The sequence below is a fragment of the Pholcus phalangioides genome, unplaced genomic scaffold (assembly GCF_987345545.1).
Source record: "Pholcus phalangioides strain wild (caught in Gottingen) unplaced genomic scaffold, Ppha-v1.0 ptg000016l_1, whole genome shotgun sequence".
Taxonomy (NCBI): Eukaryota; Metazoa; Arthropoda; class Arachnida; order Araneae; family Pholcidae; genus Pholcus; species Pholcus phalangioides.
Window position 1 is genome coordinate 5623251 of NW_028301609.1, and position 19592 is coordinate 5642842.

Consider the following 19592-nt stretch of genomic DNA (forward strand, 5'->3'; position numbering starts at 1 on the left):
AGCTTCACAGCCAGTTCGATTCAAAAGCTTCGGCTTAACGTAGCCCCAATCTTTCCGGACTGCAATAATCATTCACATTCGTGGCACAAACCCTGAGTTTTCAAGTACAGAAGCTAATATATAACATCATTCGTTTTAACTGTTAATCGGGATACTACTCATGAGAGAGAGAGAGAGAGAGAGAGATCCAATGGCCACTCAGCAATATTTCCCCAGATCCAATGCCATTAGACTCTTGAGGAGGATCATCTTCGCTAGGATCACAGAAGAGGGGTGTATGTTTTTTTCCTGTCTAAGTAGAGCCTATGCAAGCGAGTGACCCAGAATGACAAAAAGAGTGACCTAGAGAGTTTGCAAGCACGTGAGTGATCAAAAGACCGTCTAAAGAGCAAGGGATCAGGTCTGTGGGAGACAAGAAGAGTGTCCTAGAGCGTATGCAAAAAATGTGGGTGACCAAAACAGTGTGCAAGCATGTGAATGACCAAAAGAGGAACCAGGACAGTGAGCAGCCAAGAAAATGTACCTGCATCTGAGTGACCAAAAGAGTGACTTAGAGACAGGGGGGTGGGGGGAGCTAACTGTCAAGGGTTGAAAATTTAAGGAATGAGTAGTCCAGCAAATTAGACTCGAATAAGAGAAGGGCGGGAAAATGTGTGTAGCTCACATGGAGAGGGAGGGGGGGGGGGTAACCATAAATCCGCCTCTGTCCAAATATAGATGGCTGCACTGGTTTCGACATTAGGTCAGGGTCTATAATTACCCTATACAAGTGCATAAAACCTAAATTCCGATAGAAACGGCATACATTTTTCATTGAACAACGTACATTACGGGAATTAAAATCCCCCCCAAAAATATACAAATTATACAGTAAGATTTCACTAAAATTGCTCTTGAAAACGAAATTGGGTCGATAGGAAGTGCCGTAATTACACACCAAGTGAAATCTCACGATTTCCACGAAACAATTTCCCGTGATTTTTGTGATGTTGCGTTTTTTCCCCTCCCTCTTCACTAAACATTAATGTTTCGATCATGCCCGAGAGAAATGCATGATGGAACCTATAATTTTAGTATTGAGCTAGACGACTTCCGGTTAAGGCAGAACCTCGCACGCCCCCATTTTCTTCGTATAGAAAAGAAAAAAAAACCGTATTATATTCTTCTGAAAAGGGATTGATAATAATAGACGACTTCCGCGTCTTCATCGATTGGTTTTTACTTCGGAAATAGGAAGGACACGTAATTTTTTTCCCTTGGACATATAATGTGTTTTGTCTCATTCCATTCTGTACAACATCCTGGAACAGATTTTGTTTTTTTCATATCTTCAATATTCGTTCGCCTATGTTTCGCTAATGACTGTCTGGAAGGGCGTTGATGGATCGACGAAATCTGCTGCAGCTTTTGTTCTCTTGACAATGACAGTAGTTTATTATTAAGAAGTACCACCAAAAAAATACCTACTGTACTATACATAAGAGTGACGTGGAACTCTGTAATGAAAGGATTGGTTTTTTTTTTTTTTTCTTCTGGCTGGGTGACCCAATTTTGATAAGTGTGACCGTGGATGTTGGTGTTTTCGCTAGTTACTGATGCGTGCGTAAGGATTGTTATTGGTAATCAAGGTGGGAATGAAGTCCTCAAGATTGTTGGCAACGGTACAATCTCTGTTAGAGTAATATCTTTGCTGGCCGATCGGGGGAGTCATACCGATAATTTATCGGTTCCACACAACTGTTATGTTCTCCTTGGTCTCGAGCGACATGCAGCAACATGATATTTTCAATTGATAACATCCCCTTTATTTTATAATTAGCAATTCCACTGCACTCATATGCCAATTAGACATAATTTTGGCTCTGGATTTCCATGATAGTAATCTTCATAAATATTTGTTAGTCACTGTCCATTTCATCAAGGCATACTTATATCAGCATACGTTCTCACGTTTTCACTGACATTCCAATTCGGACTGCCAGGCCGCCTGGCAGTCGAGTGGTTAGGGAACTAGCTTCTCACTGTGCTGGTCTGGGTTCGAATACCGGTTCGGGCATGGATGTTAACTAACACTAACAAATTCCCTGGACGGATCATGCTGATCCCTTGGGAATATGTGAGAATCACGTTATTAAAAAATTTTTTTAATTAATCTACATTTTCAAATGTAGTTCTAACGTGTTTCAGAATGTTTTTCTTTATTTTTGTGAATTCCACATCCCCCTCCCCACATCCTGGAGCGGGGCGCTAAGCTGAGATCTTTAGCGGGCCCCCAAGCCAGACTTGCCCCATGAAATAAAATGAATTTATTTCATGAAAAAAAATGATGGTTATTGTCCCGGATTCCACGGCTGGAGCCCTGTCAGCAGTGCCGCCTTAACGCATGGGCCCACCCGGGCACGGCCCGTGGGGCCTCACAAAAATTAGCTATAGTTGAAATTTTCGAGGAGCATACATGTAAATTTGCCTGGTAGGGCCTCAGAAAAATCACTTGGCCCGGGGCCCCATGGTGCTCTTAAGACGGCCCTGGCACTAGAACAAAGTGATATATCTGACAACCCCCTTCTGGCTGGAAATGCTCACCTAATAATTTGCATGAAAAATGCTCCGAAAAAAGTTCACCAAATCCTATTATTCTGAGCGCCCTCCCCCGGGGTGGACCCTGGCCCGTAAAAGGGCTGGGGCAACCAGAGTACTGCCTCAAGCACACACACACACACACAAATGGGGCGCTCACAAAAAATATACATTTATTTTCGATGATATTAAATATTTTCAAGAAGCCTCAACAAAGTCTGCCCCGGGGTCCTGAGAAGGCACGCTACGTCCCTGGGTGGACCCCCCCCCCCATAGACTCCTTCCCACAAGCAGGGTCGCAACTAGAGAGGAGCGGACACCGGACAATAATTGTCATTTTTTGTGTGTTTTCCCACATTATAAAGGGTCGCAACAGGGTCGATGCTTTGTTAGCCGGGCAAGATCACATTTTGGCGCTCTTTGTAATGTTGAAGGAGGGTTAAAAATTGAAATTGGTGCTCTCTCTGGGCCGGCGTCAGGGGCACTGGACTTGCTTGTTTCCCCCGCCCACCCCCTCACTAGATGCGGCCCTTCGCACAAGAGTAGGCAGGACTGCAACGTCTGCAACTAGATGCTCAATCAGCCCAGGCAAGCACGCATTTTGGTGTCCACCCCCTCTGATCCGACGCCCGGGTCGCAAGACCCCGCCTGCTCCCGAGGGCTGCAACTAGGGGGAGCAGACACGGGATGATAATTATCATTTTTTTGTGTTTTCCCACATTATAAACTTACTCTAGAGGAGGGAGGCATGAAGTTTGGCCTGGAAGAAAGAGAGAGAAAGAAGAGCGAGAAAGAGAGAGAGAGAAGAGCGAGAAAGAGAGAGAGAGAAGAGCGAGAAAGAGAGAGAAAGAGAGAGAGAGAGAGAAAGAGAGAAAGAGGCGTACCCCAGAGATCCCAACCTAGGTGCCATGCTGTAGGACAGCGGTTCTCAACCTTTTTCGACTCGCGGAGCCCTTTTTGGCACATAATTTCTATGGCGGAGCCCCATAGGCATATTTTTTACTTGCCGCTGTGGTGGTCGAGTGGTCATAGTGACGGACTCGCATCGCGGGGACCCGGGTTCGAGCCCCACCGTCACCACAGTGGTGGTCGGCTCAAGTTGGTTTTCTGTGCTTCCCAACTTCAAGGCGCAAATGCGAGCCGATCTCCCCGTTAAAAAGTCTCGCCACAGAGAGCAGCAGTCCTACAAACAGTACAAATATTCAGTCACTACACATCACTCACTTCACTTCTGAGATACAGATGGCAGCAGTGAAAAATCATACACAACACTAGATACGCACTCAGACTGTTAGGTACACATACTTACACTTCCGGCACAACTCACTAGGTAGTAAATTGCCCATGGCGATAGACCTGAGTTGTGCTCGGCTTGAAAAAAAAAAATTTTTTACTTACTCATCAAAGTTACTGATTCATTTTTATTATTTAAAAAAGTATTCATAATTATTTTTTTGAAATGAACTGTTTTTTTTCTCAAGCGGCCGCGGAGCCCCTGGGGAGTGCGTACGGAGCCCCAAGGGTTCCGAGGAGCACCAGTTGAGAACCGTTACTGTAGGATATGGGTTCCATAGTTTTTAGGTTTGGGGGGCTTGATGCACCAATATGCGTTTAGAACAGAGGTGACTCGAGAAGAAACCTGTACTTGTGCGGAACCTACTTTTGGTGCCCCCTGCCCACGTGTTTTTTTTTGTCGACAAAGCTTCTCTTATTTTCAACTCGAATTTTGCTCTCTTTTTAGAGCAGTGCCCAAGTGCGGATACAGACGTGAAGGGGGGGGGGGGGGGAATGGTGATCGCCCCTCCCAAGCGCCGAATAATATGGAAGAAATTTGTCTGTCCCGTGAAATACGGATGATCCAATGCACCTACACAGGAAGTCACTTCTCCGACACATCACCCTGGATCCGCCTGCCTGCACTCCATTCGAAGCTGAAGATATTCACCTCTGCTCCATTCGCAGAAGCTGAAGATGTCTGCCTTTGCTCAGGAACGGATACAGGGGTGGGGGCGATAGGTAAGAACCGAATAATATTGGTTCTTGAATCGAAATGCCAGCTGGGCCTGGATACCGGGATTGTTTTTTCAGCATGGCCCAGCCGCAAGGTAACCCGCAAGAGGACAGAGCAGGGGCCATATTTGGTTTGGTAGTTTTAATTTGGAGGCCCGAAAATTATGAGACCCCGAGAAATAGTCCACTTATTCTGTGGAACATCTTGCAGCAGGATCCCTAGGCTGGGATCTTTGACGATCCCCTATAAAGGGAATTTACAGTGGTAAAAATAAAATATGATAATAGAACCGTCCGTGGGTGCAGGCCCGTAGCCAGAAATTTTGTTTGGAGGGGGGGGGGGCACTTTCATTTTGGGGGGGGGGGAAGTGATAGAACAATAGATTTGGCCATCTTTTCTCCTTTTTCCGGTCATTTTCTCACATTTCGGGGGGACACCCAGATCCCAATTCCACTCCCATCCCGCTACGGCCCTGCCGGGGCCCAAGGTCAGTGCAGTGTTAACGCATGGGCCCACCCTGGCACAGGAGCCGTGAAATGAGATCTGGTTCAAATTGTAAGAACCAAGAGTGAAACCGATACGCTTATTGGTTGCATTTCTCAAGTTCTATAAAAGAACAATCAAGATTGTTCAAACCATGAACAATTTGTCAGTCTTTTATAGATCGGACTTGTGATAAGCATTTTATGGGCGATTCCTTATTGACAAGTATTTTATCGACTGATTATGCCACCTCCCCCCTCTTTTCGCAAGTGTCGTCTTAATGGGGGGTGGGGGGCACCCGAGCACGGCCGAAAGGAGACGGGGCTCAACTGTAGAGAGGGCCTTATGAATATACATCTGATAGAAAAATTTGAGAATAAACACGCAAAAATTGGTAGGTAGGTATTTTTTTCTAGCCAGACAGGGAGCTCAGAAAAATCACTTCGCCATAGGGCTTATGCAGGACCGCAACTAGGGCGGAGCCGGCTGGTTTGACGAATCGGGTGCTGGACTAGAGGGGGAACAAATTTCACCCTTTAATCTCTGCTTCAACATTACAAGAGGGTGCCAAAATTCTTGCTTGACACAGCTGACCTAACGTCTAGTTGTGGCGCCGGGTCTACGATTATCTTAAGGTAGCCTTGATGTACCAATGGGTAGGGGCAGAAAAGAGAAAAGAATCACTGCCCGTGCGGGATATATTTTTGGTGCCCCCGATGAAGTTTCTCAGCTCAACAATTTCTTTTTACCTTCCAACTCGGATTTGGCACCCTTTCCTAAAGAGGTGCCCCATGTGGCTGCACAGGTCGTGCAAGGGGGTGCAAGGCTCTGTGGGGGTAAATGCTTCAGCCTAGTTTCTGTTCTTATAATTTTTGATTTTTCATATCGAAAATTCTTTATCGAGGGACCAGTGAAAAATCTTGTCTCTAAGGCCCCAACAAAGATCCCAGCCTAGCGACACCTATTGTCGTATTCATGTTGCTCACCGAATAAGGTACTAAGCGAGATTATATTTTTCCCCCACACAATACTTCTATTTTGTATATTTTCATCAAATGAACCGGAGCGAGTGAACTCAACCCAATAAAACTGATGCTGGCTTCTAGTCGCAACTTATCAAACCCATTTGCTCACCAATAATGTGTTAAGCGAGATGACTCGCTCCGATGGATATATATATATATATATAACCATTTTTAAACATATTGTTGGTGCTGCTATCTACTGTCAGAATCAGAAGCACTTTATGTGGTGATGACGAAGCTCAGTTATAAAAAACTAAATTCTTCATCCAGCTTTGCTCCTTATAAACGAAGCTCATAAACTGACCTGAAAGATCAAACTTCCAGTTCAGTAATTTTTTCAAGACCCAAGGAGACATCCAAAACAAAGGACCTCCACACAAGCAGACGGCAGGTAAGATCGTAAAAGTGAATTTTTCCACACTCCACTTTATAGTAATGTGCTGTCATCTAATGTCAAATTTAAAAGTGACTCATGTGGTGATAATGAAGTTTAAAGTAAAAAAAACTATATTCTTTATTCAGCTCAGCTCCTTATATACGAAGCTCATAAACTGAACTGGAAATTTAAACTGAAAGTTCGGTTATTTTATTTGAGCATAAGGAGACGTCCGAAACAAAGTACCTCTTAATGAGCAGACGACAGACAAGAAGTCGGTTCCCTACAAGCTCAGCTCACAAACAGAACTGGCAGTTCAAACTTTCAGTTCAGTATTTTTTTCAGGACACAAGGAGACCTCCAAAACAAGGAACCTGGAGAGAAGCAGACGACAGAGATTCTGAGGCTTGATTTATATACTGTTGATGCTGCCATCTAATCTCGAAATTTCAGGTAACTCATACGATGATGAAAAAAAGGGAGAGAGAGTTCTTTGTTATTTTTTAAGTCGGGTTTTCGTAGGAATAGGTTTTTTGCGCCGTGTAAACCGAATTAGACCATTTCGCCCCGGCAGAAACGTGTTACATAATCACGCTACGCATTTGTGTTTTCCTAGCGTGGCGCGTCAGATCAAGGCGGCTATATTATAGTATATGGCCTTGGCATCAGGTACTCTGTCGTCTGCATGCTCCGCTTTGAAGAGAAGGGAAGTTAAACAAAACAAAAAAATGTAGATCGGTGAAATGTGCGGCGCACGACGCATTTGTCTCCTCCAGAAGCAGTCGGCCAATTACGCCCGACTTAAAGCGCTGTCGTAAGGCGTATTGCGCTCTGTAGGAACACAGTCGTACAGCTTTTCTTATTGGTGAGTGGACGGCGTATCGCGCAGGGCGAATCACGTTGCGCGCGGCACAGGAAACCTGCTCCTAGGAAAACCCGGCTTTAATATGAAATTTTTTTATGAGACTGAAATTTCGATAACAAAATTCGTAAATTTGCAATAATCGATTCTATGTAGAAGTTAGAGGACGGGGGGCGGGAAATCGTATAAAAATAAATTTTTTTATTTTGTGTACACCGTATTTTCATCCTCAAAACTCGTACAGGGTGATTTCTGGTCACATTTTGAGAATTTCTAAAATTAGAACCACAACGAACGGTTTATGAGATTAAGGCTCTAACAACACTCCAAGGAGAAACCATTAAATCTTACCCAACAAGTGTCTGGCATAGTTGTTAGATCGGTTATTGCTGCTACAATGGCAGGTTATAGAGATTTAAGTGAGTTTGAACGTGGTGTTATAGTCGGCGCACGAGAGATGGGACCTAGCATCTCCGAGGTAGCGATGAAATTTGGATTTTCACGTACGACCATTTCACGAGTGTACCGTGAATATCGGAAATCCGGTGAAAAATTAAATCTACGACATCGCTGCGGCCGGAAAAAGATCATGCAAGAACGGGACCAATGACGACTGACGAGAATCATTAAACGTGACAGACGTGCAACCCTTCCGCAAATTGCTGCAGATTTCAATGCTGGGCCATCAACAAGTGTCAGCGTGCGAACCATTCAACGAAACATCATCGATATGGGCTTTCGGAGCCGAAGGCACACTCGTGTACCCTTGATGACTGCGCGACACAAAGCTTTACTCCTCGCCTGGGCCCGACAACACCGGCATTGGACTGTTGAGGACTGGAAACACGTTGCCTGGTCTGACGAGTCTCGGTTCCAATTGCTTCGAGCTGATGGACGTGTACGGGTATGGAGACAACCTCATGAATCCATGGACCCTACATGTCAACAGGGGACTGTTCAAGCTGGTGGAGGCTCTGTGATGGTATGGGGCGTGCGCAGTTGGCGTGATATGGGACCCCTGATACGTCTAGATACGACTCTGACAGGTGACAGGTACGTAAGCATCCTGTCTGATCACCTGCACCCATTCATGTCCATTGTGCATTCCGGCGGACTTGGACAATTTCAGCAGGACAATGCGACACCCCACACGTCCAGAATTGCTACAAAGTGGCTCCAGGAACACTCTTCTGACTTTAGACACTTCCGCTGGCCACCAAAATCCCCAGACATTAACATTATTGAACATATCTGGGATGCCGTGCAACGTGCAGTTCAGAAGAGATCTCCATCCCCCTCTTACTCCTACGGATTTGTGGACAGCTCTGTAGGATTCATGGTGTCAATTACCTCCAGCACTACTTCAGACATTATTCGAGTCCATGCCACGTCGTGTTGCAGCACTTCTGCTGGCTCGCGGGGGCCCTACACGATATTAGGCAGGTGTACCACTTTTTTTGGCTCTTCAGTGTATATTGGGTATTTTTTTCTTTTAGATACATTCTCAAGTTTGTAATTTACACCTGGTAGCCTTTCTTTTACTTCTATAGATCAAACTACACAACTGATCTACAAAAATCATGTCCTTATTCTGTAGAACTTGGTTTACTGCATGGGCCCATCTCGGCACTTCTCTAGGCTGTCAAGTAACAATTAGATCTGCTTCCGATTTTCAAGAGTAAATATGCTAATAGGTAAGTAGGAATTTTTAGGTAGTAGTGTCTCTCTCAGAAAAATCGCTGTGTACGTGGGCAAATGATAATGTTAAGACAGCCCTGGGCGTACTTTATGAAAATTGTGAAAAGCTAATCGAAAAACTCAGTAATAATGTGAAGTCTAGTTTTCAATGTTATTAGTTTCTCATCTTTTGTGTCATCCTTGTGATAATGATCTTCAACAATACAATCAAGTGTTCTTAAAATTTTAGGATCTTCTATAGGATTATTGATATTGAAAAAAAAAATTTGTACATTCAAAAAACCCCATTTGATATCTTTTTGCGGTGCCCCTTTAGTACTAATGCCCTAAGCACGTGCTTATTTTGCTTAATGGTTAATCCGGCCCTGAGTGTGCATACTGGATGACTTCCAGAATTTTGATTTCATCTGCCGTCATCCTTGGTATATCACCACAGGCGTAAACTTGTATCCGGCCCACGGGGGCCCCGAGCTCCCTCATCTCCACCCGGGCTTCGCAGGATCAACCATTGGAGGTAGTACTCCGGGTTTTGTGAGGAAGGGGGAGGTGACACAATTTTTCAGCGAATTTTCAGTAACACACTAACCAACAAAAAGCCTTTTAAATCAACAGAAATTGACTAAGATAACATATTAAAGTGTTTTATTTCGAGATCTTGGTTATTTTACAAAGACATTTGAAAGTTCTTTGAATTTTTTGAGCTTCTGGTGGGGGGGGGGGGGTTCCTCCGTGCCCCTCCCTGTGTACGCCTCTGTCTCCACTCCAATATATGTCATCATCTCCATAATATTAATAGAAATATTGGGTTTGTGAGCACCCCCTCCCCAATATTTTCAATAACTTACACACATGTTACGTTACGCAAATTAAAGTTTCTCAAGTCCTTTTTGTTGTTGGATATTTAGATCAAAGCCAGTCTTTGAATTCCTGCTTTGGAAACATTGATTTTAACTCGATTTCTTCCCATTTTTGCCTTTTTCTGAATTTCTGTCTTTCCTGACGCCTTTCTTTTTTTTTTAATAATTTGGTTGCCCTCTTTTTCTTCAAAAAGCAGTGATTCTTAACTTTTTTTTCCCAGCCCGCACCCCCTAGTGCCATTCTATTCATCTTCCCGCAATCATTTGGATAATTTGTTCTTAAGAATTTTTTTTTTTGCAACCAACTACATTAATTATACACTAATTAATTGTTGTAAAAATTCTAAACTTGAAAGATAATCGCAAAGTTAATTTGTTGAAGAAAAGATGTGCGTATTTAAATAAAGAGATGAGCGTTTTACAAACGGGGTATATTATAGCAACGTAAAAAAAAAATCGAATTGCATATTGGTTTTTATTGAATAATATGTTTTTGCTCGTTCATAATAATATTTTGAAATTAAGGTTCATCCTTTGAAAAGTCTACTCACACATCAGTTACATTCACGCGATTTTCTCGGGTTTTTTCATCAGCAAAAATGACGAAAATCCCCATTTCGCAAAGAAAATTGGTAATGATGAATGATAGGAGCGCGTTTGCAAGTTTTCTTCGCTAGTTTTGGAAATGGTGCCACCTGAGCACATCAGAATTGCTCTAAATCGGAATTATGAAATTCCATTTGAATGAATGCACTGACTCGCATTTCAGAGTACGACCATCTTTCATTAAATTAAATTCATAGAATTTCGATAAAAAGAAATAGCCCTAATATCGTTAACAGAAAAAGAAACCTTGGCAAAAGCATCTGAAAACAGCATATAAGAATATGACATTGTGTTTCCTAACTGGAAACATTCGAATTTCACTTGATGCATTTCTCAGAGTGAAAAATAAAAAAAAAATGTCTGTATGATTCATATTTTTTTAAAGAATTGAAAAGTGCACTTCCCCATTTTTCAGATTTTCGTTCATTCTGAGCTCTTTGAATTTCCCACTCCCACCCTTGCACTTTTACTACATTTTCTCCATTTCGTGTATTTCTGTGTTCCCCTTCACTTTTCTTGTATATATAATTCTTGCCTTTCCCGGGTTATGGCGTCCCTGCTTATTTTAGACAGAATAATTGTCGAGACTACAATTATTTATAACAAACAAGTACTGGTGTCTGCTCACGTCCCTCCAGAAACAAGTCTAAAATGCGTGTTTAGTTTGATTTTCGCCATTAGATCATCCATGTTTGGGATTTCGATATTCCACTGAGTTGTCAAAAGCTTGACCAACTTCCTGGTCAGAACGATATTGAACAACTTCATTTCTCTCAGGTCGTAAGTAGCACATCGACCAAAAATATAGAGTGTAATCCCCTTTAACCCACCTCGTTAGATTCACTCAAACGAATGTCATCCCTGTTTGTTGATAGAATTGAGATTTTCCTTAAGCGTGAAGGAGTTGAATATTAATGTATAGGCCCATCTCCATCCGTCTCGGAAGACCAGTGATACTCGTACATTCTTCAAAAATCTTCCGATAACGCAGATGGACGAGAGTTGGACGAAAAGCTCCGTTTCAAAGTCACTGATCATTTCAATCACATCTAACGGTCACATACGGTTCATACATACAAGGGATATATATATCAACTGCAGTTTAAAGTCGAGTTAGAATGATTCTGCTTCCATGCACATCACCGGGACTTGATCCCACGTGTGTCAGAGATCTGAGGTTGAAGTACTAACCATTCATCTGACAAGTGTTCACCGAATTTAACGCTAGGAAATTGCTGACTACGATCCAGTTTTTGGTTTCCTCCCTGCCCGAAATAATAGTTGCTCCCTCCCCCCTCCTCCAAAAGAAATTTCTGCCTACGCTAATCAATCGCTAACAAAGTGAGTTATCGGTCCGGTAGTGTCTCTTGTTGCAGATAATGGTGGATCAAGCAAAAGTATTCGAGCAGTTGACACCACGTAAACACTGGCTGTCTTTCGGATTTAAGAAAGGCATTTGAGTCGCGTGTATCATCATGAACTGATATTGATTCCCGCATGAGAGAGTGGAGGAGAACTGACTCACTAGGGGGGGGGCCTCGAATTTGAACGACCTCTGACTAACATTTGTTATCCTGCTGATGAGAACATCTTGATTCTTGACCTGAATCCCCGTGAAGAAGTTGTGTCTTAAACATAAAAAAAAAATGTCCAAAAACATAAAACTTGTGACAGATATAATTAGTGTGTTCTTTACCAATTAAATCCTTTGAAAAGTGGTCATTCATCAAGGCTGGCGCTATTAAGTACACGTTCCAGCATTCATTAAAACCAACCAATTTGTGACTTTTTGGCGCCCAAAATATCAAACAAAGATTAGATAGCAACTGAAATTGTACTGGAAGGGTGACTCATAACAGCAAGACTTGTAATTCCTCTTTCCGTGGTATTGAGATAGTGATCAAATATCAGTTATTGCATTTTCGGTGAAATAATCTGATCCGACCGATAACAGTCATAGCTGATTTAAGCGTTTAATGTCCGACGGCGAAGTAGTATTAACGTTAGGGTTGAGGGGGGGGGGGGGAGAGCGGAACAGTTATGGTTGCATGACAGAATCGCACCGACGAACATTTGTCACGTCACATCCCTCGACGCACGCCCATCGCAAAACACCGAACACAACAACAACACAACTACGAATAAATCTTCCATTTAATTCTCAGAAAATACATGAGAGAAAATGGGGGGGAAAATAATAATTATTATAATACACGATAAATGTCTTCACGGACATGCAAAGGGGGGGGGGAAGTCATCAACAAACGGGACAGAATATGTTGACGATCCTGTCATCGCGAATGAGGTCATGGTATCGTAGGATAATGATTATGATTTGTGTACATGGCGAAGGATGTCCCTATAGATACCGTTGTCCTACCGTATACACATGCACACGTTGCGTGTGTTATACGTGGGAATGTTTCGTCAACTCTTTCTGTCCGGGTCTGTACATTCATGTTCAATAACTATCACTCAGCAAGGATAAATGAAGCCCAACCTCATTCTTTCTCTCTCTCTCGATACACAAATCATATTCTATATCATCAGTATCAATCTAAAAAAAAATACTTGAATGGGAGTACCAATATACGTCACGTCCCTCACACTATAGGGCGATACAAATGTGTAATCGGCCATCTTGGATCAATGTTGTATTCGTACTATTAACTGTTACGTACTGTTTCATGAGTAATAATAGGAAAATGTAATTTAACCCCTTTTACTTACAAGCTTTGGCAACAAATTTCGACGACGGACAGGTGAATTAGCACTGATAAATCTCGAAAATTGGTATCATTGTTTAGACATAGGGAAATGAAAGAAGAAAAAGATGAGGGGGAGAGCACATGCTTTCGTTCTTTCCCAGCTACACTTTCCCTATTGTATGTTCCACTGCATTTTTTTTTTAATCGTAAACCGTAGCGAGGGAGAAAAGATAAAAATATAATGCTGAGGGGAGAGAGGAAAAAAGGAAAAAATAAGAAGAAAAAAAACGAAATTTTCTTTTACAGGGTTTTCAAATGAAGCGTCCCGAAGCAGCACCATCTATAGCTGAAGTCTTCCGCGCGACGCTCGTGACGTCACTGAAGAAGGTCATCTCACCTATAGCCATTGGATATAGCAGGCCGACGCATGCGCCATCTTTACCCTTTTTGTAGTATATCCACAATGTATACAGGAGTGATGACCTTCTTCAGCGACGTCACGGGTGGTCAGCTAAAGTTGGTTTTCTGTGGTTCCCAACTTCAAGGTGCGACTGCGAGTCAATCTCCCCGTTAAAAAGTCTCGCCACAGAGAGCAACAGTACAAATATTCCAACATCACACTTCACTCAGAATTTGTAATATACATGGCACAACTAAAAATTCACACACTATCCCCCTATTCACCCTCTATACGGGCACTCAGATTGTTTAGGTACACATACTCACACTTCCGGCACAACTCACAAAGTAGTAAATTGCCCGTGGTGTGGTGATAGACCGGAGTTATGCTCTGTTTGAAAAAAAAAAAGTGATGTCACGAGCATCGCGCGGAGGCCTTCTGCAATAGATGGCGTTGCCCGAAAGAAGGGAGAGAGAGAGAGAGAGAGAGCGAGCTCGCATGTACAGGGTGTCCCATAAGTTCGTAAATAGTTTGAAAATTCATGAAACTTGAAGAAATCGGTATCTTTGAATGCGGTCTGCAAAAAAGACATTTTTTACAATTTTTTTTTTTTAAAACAAACCATTTTTATAAAATTTTTGTCGACAGAGGACACTGCACGAAAGTCTGATACGATTGATTGGACCCTAACATTTCTTCAATCTCTTCATCTTCTGTGTCAACATAAGTTAGGCTTTAACAGTGGATGAGGTAAAACAACTTCATCAATAGTGCTTCATCCACCAATGTCAACATCACAACTGAAACCTTATTGAACGATATCAACAGGAAAATTCAGAAATGAGCTGTGAATTCCTACATTTCATAGGACTCTGATTTACATATTTCTAGTGATTTGCTTTCGTGCAGTGCGCTCTATCGACAAAAAATTGCACTGCATTTTTTTCCTTGCAAAAAAAAAATCCCCTATCGTGAGTATAACTTCGCATACAAATATACCAATTCCTTCAATTTTTATGAATTTTTAAACTATTTACGAATTTATGAGATACCCTGTATTTTTCCCATTTACACAGGGTCGAGATATCTCGTCTATGATCGGTAAGGGGATTGAATAAATCCGGTACATATTTTTCTGGAGAATTCAGGCAGAGCCATCTTAATGGTAGCATGCATTCCTGGACAAAATAGTGCTCCAAGGATCCCTTTGTACTATATTGTCTTCTTGTGCCCCCCCCCCAAACACAGTCCCCCACTCTTTCACATGTTAGTATTATATGATATCTATGATCTTTTAGGAGAGAAACCTTTTCGACTTAGTGAATCAATATTTGACTTGAATACGTATTTTAAATCACCCAACGAAACTGGGTGCTTTCGTAAAAAGTTGCTTAACGAAATGCGCTTTAAACGCTCATATCTCAGGAAGTATTCAGAATCTGTCAGTGTTTTTTATGTCTGTGGGTGGATCTCGTTAAGACAAATCTAACGATATGATGCCCCCTCCGGTTTTAATACCTCTTCCGGTATGGACACCAGGAACGCGGCCCGCATTCCTGACGAAATGGTTTTACGCGATTTTTCGAGAATTTCTCAAAGCAAATAGACAACATTGGTAATGTCTGTCAGCTATTCCAAAGACAAATTTCATTATGGCAGTACCTACCATGCAAAAGTAGGCACAAAGAACGTATCCACGTCAAATGTTGCCGCCGTGTCTATGTATAGCACAGGTACCCCATGGTTTCTTAACCGGTGGCCATGGGCCCCTTGGGGATCCGTGAGAGCATTTCGGGGGGGGAATTCCATGAGCTTGATTGACAGAAAATTCAACTAAATACATTTTTTCATACACTGAACGAAATTACCAGTGTATGAAGCTGTCAATTTCATCGAGGCATTGGCAGCTTCGCCATTTCCCTCAATATGCAGTTGGATGAAACTACAGACATCTCTCAGTTTTGCCAGGTTTGCTCGCTATGCGCGTGTTGTAGCCATCAAAAAAGAATTTTTATTTTGTGAGCATCTTTCGGAAACTGCAAAGGCTATCGATGTTTTCAAAATGCTAAAAACATTTTTTTCACACACAAAACTCAGATTTGAAAAAGAAACTTCATTCAATTTGCATCGATGGAGCTCTGGCGATGTTTGCTAATAAATCTGGTTTCGCTACTTTGGTGAAAAAAGAAGCTCCCCCTCCACTCATTGTCTCTCACTACTACTGAACCAGACATGCACCTCGTCCATATTCCTCTGCGGAACCTCTAACGAATTGGTACATGTTGGAATATGGGTGTATGTATAGTGAACCTTCCGTGAAGTTTGTTTCTGTGTAATGCTTGTTATCATAGTGCTGCAATCTGCAATCAATTTTATAAACTATGAGTTTTTTCCTCAACTCATAGAGCGTGAAGTGTAATGAATGAATAATTATAACGTTGTAGGCACTCTATGGCGAAACTTTTTAACGGAGAGATCGGCTCGCATTCGCACCTTGAAGTTGGGGGCTCAGCATCACACTATAAAAGTTTTGTGAAAGATCTTTTATCAAAATTTTATGGCGTAATGCCGTTCTGAAACAAGTTTTCTGGGTATTTCAAAGGTGGCGAAGAAGAAACACGCACTCGTTATATGTGACTGTTTCGTAGTTTTTATTATATTTTGTACGTGTTTAAAAATGCTTTTCAAATAGGAGGTCCGTTGTCTTCACCCTACTGACAGAAGGGGCCCATGGAACTAGAAAGGTTAAGAACCCTTGATTTAGGGGGAATGGGGATAGTTTTTTCTAAATCTCAAGTAGACAGCGATTATCCTCGTATTTTGGTTCAAAGTGAATTGTGCAAAATTTTACCAAGCTCGAATAAAACAGATTTTATTTAGATAGAAGACAAACATTATTACTATTGTACATTTTATCGCAAAGAGCTTGATGGTACAGAATGGTTCTCGTTTGTCCGTCCGGAGCGCAAATAGACAAATTCTCCGGTGTTCCGAGACTCTTGAGCAAGCCACGTATAATTGGCCGTGTGAAAAACATGGCATTCCCCAGAGCCGCAACTAGTTCTTGGTCAGCCGGAGCAAGCAGTGCCGTCTTAACGCATGGGGCCACCCGAGCACGACCCGAGGGCCTCACAAAAATGAGATCCGGTTGAAATTTTCTAGGATTTACCAGGTAGGACCTCCGAAAAATCACTTGGCCCAGGGGCCTCACGATACTCGTAAGACGGCCCTGGGAGCAAGAACGCATTTTAGTGCCCCCCCCCCATCCCCTGTAATGCTAAAGGAGGGCCTATAGGATGAAATCTGTGCCTCTTATGGTTCGATGCCTGGGGCACCAGACCCGCCTGCAACCCCTCCCCTAGTTGCGGCCCTGGCATTTCCAAATTAATACCTGCAACACACAAAGTGATTGTCCCTGTGCCTTGATGATACTCATTGCGAATGCAAGCTGGATGGCAAAACTGCAATCGCTTGAAATCGAAAGGCATATTTGAATCACTGGTCATCAACGGAATGCGAGGAATGAATACATAATAAACGCGACGTGAACCTAAGATGGGTGACGTGATTTCAAAATTGAAACTGCGTAGGAATATTAATATTCATTTTTTGTAAAAAAACAATTATAAATTTTTTTCCTTATCACGTGTGACTTCCGCTGGTAGCGGGAACGCAACAACGGTGTCGTGAACCTAAGATAGGTGACGGGTACGCGAGATGGATATCGTGAGCGCAACGTTCTAATATAATTGCCCTGAGTATGGACCCCCCCCCGGGGAAGTCTCATGTAGACAGTGACCTTCCTCTTGTTTTGAAGGTCAAGTGTGCAAAATCTCATCAAGATCGGAATAAAACTGTAGATTTGTATGAATTACACACTCAAACAAACGCTCTTCTTTATACATATACAGGGTGTCCCGTAAGTGCTGATGCGGCCTTTATCTCATCAACCGTTTATCTTTATAGTTATAGTTTCAGTTTAAAAAATGCTCAAAAGGCGTTCAAAAATTACCCTGTATCAGTTTTCATAGTGAAAATAGAATGTGTAACAAAATAAAAAATTAAATTTTTACACGGTCCCCTCGTCCTCTAACTTGCAATTGGAAAGTTGTTGTCCTGTATCTCCTGAGGCCAACAGAAAAATTCCATGTTTCTAAGTGCAATATTTGCTGAGATATTCGAACTCAAAAACGGAGAAAAATTTTAAAAGGGCAGCATAAATGAGGGAAAGAAGCGTTGACCGTTAGTTTTTTTTTCATAACTTATCTCCGATTTTTGAATTAAAATATCTCAGCGAATATTGCTTATAGAAACATTAAATTTTTTTGTTGGCATCGGGTAAGACAGAGCAACAACTTTCTAATTGAAAGTTAGAGCACAGGGGGGACAGTTTAAAAATTTAGATTTTTTTAAAAATTTTTTTATACACTGTATTTTCACTCTCAAAACTGGTACAGGTTAATTTTTGAGCACCTTTTGAGCATTTCTTAAACTGAAACTATAACTCTAAGACGGACGGTTGATGAGATAAAGGCCGCATCAGTACTTACGGGACACCCTGTACATAGATTACTTTCGAGAAACTCCACGAAAATCAGAATAAATTGCTAAATATTATTTTGGTAGACGTGATGTTTTGTTTTTGGAAATGGGAAAATAATTGCAAAGCAAAATGTCTTTATTTTAAAGGAATATACGTTTTCATTTATATTTACCCACAAGCGTCAAAATTATGGATAAAATATTCCACACTTATACTTATTATACACTTATACTCAGCATTAGAGGTGGCTCTGAGGCTGCGCGATCCATGCGATTGCATAGGTGTAGAAGGGTGCCCATATCAGAGGGTGGAAAGAAAAAGTAATCTCACGGAAAAATTTAGAAATAATGTTTTGTCTGTATAATTTCAAACAATGAATGTACTGAATAGAAATAATTCGGAGAGAAAACTGTAGTTATTGATGCATTTCATCTAGCTAGGAAAACGGGTATGAGCAATGAGCATAAAGACCGTAGTATGCCTTTTCGGGTCCCCGGGGCAGAATTTTCCTCGGGGCCCTTCTTGAAAGGGAAATTATTATGCAAAATAAGAATACATTTGTTGGAGTTCCCCCATTCGGCTCGGCGCCCCGAGACTATGCCCCAGTCTAGTTACGACCCTGGGTATGAGTTTCGAGAAGTAGGTTTTTATTGCTTACACTTATACACAGGAACTATGTCTCACACGGGTGAGAATTTTATCTCGAGCCGTCCCTCGGGGAGGCCTTTGAACTTCAATTTTCCGGGGAGGATCAATGATGCTCTTGAGATTACCGTTACACGATCACCGGTTATTATGCACAACTACTCATGACTCAAATTCTTCGTAAGAGTTCGATAAATTTCATCATATTTATGTCTTTTAGAAGTGATTATACATAATTTGGTAAATTTAATTAACATGGAAAAATTTAAAAATTTCGCCGTAATTTATATATAATACACGTATTTTTCCATGCAAAATTCAAGTTAGTGAGAAGCTAAAAACATTGAAAATTTCAGGCAGATTTGTACTGTATTATTGGCTTTCTTCACACTTATCAACTTGTAAGCACATAACCAACATTACCGAATTCATCGTCCTAGACTGAATTTTCTGAGACTTTCATTTAAATTTAAGTAACTCATTGACGATTTATCATAATTACCAATACGACATGCGGATTAACGTACATGATCACCGGTATATATGATAAATTCGCAATGTATCACCAAATTTATCCAACGTAACATAACGTTATGTATAGTAGTTTGAGAATGTACTGGTTACCTATAAAACAATTCGCCGGTAATTCCAATATCACATAATTTGTATAAATTTATGAAAATTTTGAAATTGATTACTAGTAATTTTTTTTATAGGAAAAATTCAAACTTACTGAAGAAGTTCCTTTTCCTGTAGTGTTTTTCCCCCTTAAATAATCCTAATACACATTGTTGTTATGAT